Raw genomic sequence first — 872 nt, forward strand, 5'->3', positions numbered from 1 at the left:
CATTTTCTATCTGTGTATTGAAAATGGTTAGGCTAGATATATAGTTACATTCTCTTAAGTCAATGAATAGAGGGATTTGTTCTAATACTGTTTGTTAATAGGATACCATCTCTTCATCTTCTATAGCAAAGAACCACTAGGAAGACAGTATGCAATGTGTTGATTATTGGAACTGTCCTATCAATTTGATTTGAAACTGTCTCATTGCTATTTATTTCTTATTAAAATCATGGGGGGAAAAGCAAAAAAGCTCTGCTCCATGCGTTACAGCCTTTACCTGCATAAGGGCACCGAGAGCTCAGGAGGCGCCCAAGGGGCCTTCCCCCTGACAGCGTGGTTGGGGACCTCGCAGCTTGGAGAGGCCAGGCGGGGATCAACGAACCCAGTCCCCACTTGCTTGAGGGACCAAGAGAAATGGAGAGAGGCTTTGTCACTGCCCCCTGGACAGTCGAAATGCGGTTCAGCGGGGTGGACAGCATGGTGGCAGTGCGTCGGCTTGAGGGAAGGCCATCCTGTGATGTCACGAGAGGGTGGGTTTTAAGCAGATAAGGCAGCGCGGGTCTGCTGGTTGGAGCCCTGGTGTTGAAACCTAATGATTTTGCTGTGACCAGGGAGATAATGTAGGGAGGATTTTGGCAGCTGGGCGCATCTGCTGCGTGGACGGGCTAGGAGGACCCAAGAGTGCAAGGAGGCAAATGAGCCTCAGTGAAGAGTGAGGCATGCAGCATGCTTGGTGGGGTAGGGCGCAGCAGTAGTCATACTTACCTGGCAGGGGAGATAACGTGATCAGGAGGGTGGTTTTTCCAGGGTGAGGCTTATCCGTTGCACTCCAGATGTGCTAAACCCTGCGATTTCCCCAAATGCGGGAAACT

General features: G+C 50.1%; 1 pseudogene; it reads left to right on the forward strand.

The window, feature by feature from the left end:
* Window positions 1–757: 757 nt before the first annotated feature.
* LOC111814835 lies at window positions 758–872 on the forward strand (annotated as a pseudogene).

Source organism: Octodon degus, unplaced genomic scaffold (genome assembly GCF_000260255.1).
Source record: "Octodon degus isolate 3935 unplaced genomic scaffold, OctDeg1.0 scaffold00618, whole genome shotgun sequence".
Classification (NCBI taxonomy): Eukaryota; Metazoa; Chordata; class Mammalia; order Rodentia; family Octodontidae; genus Octodon; species Octodon degus.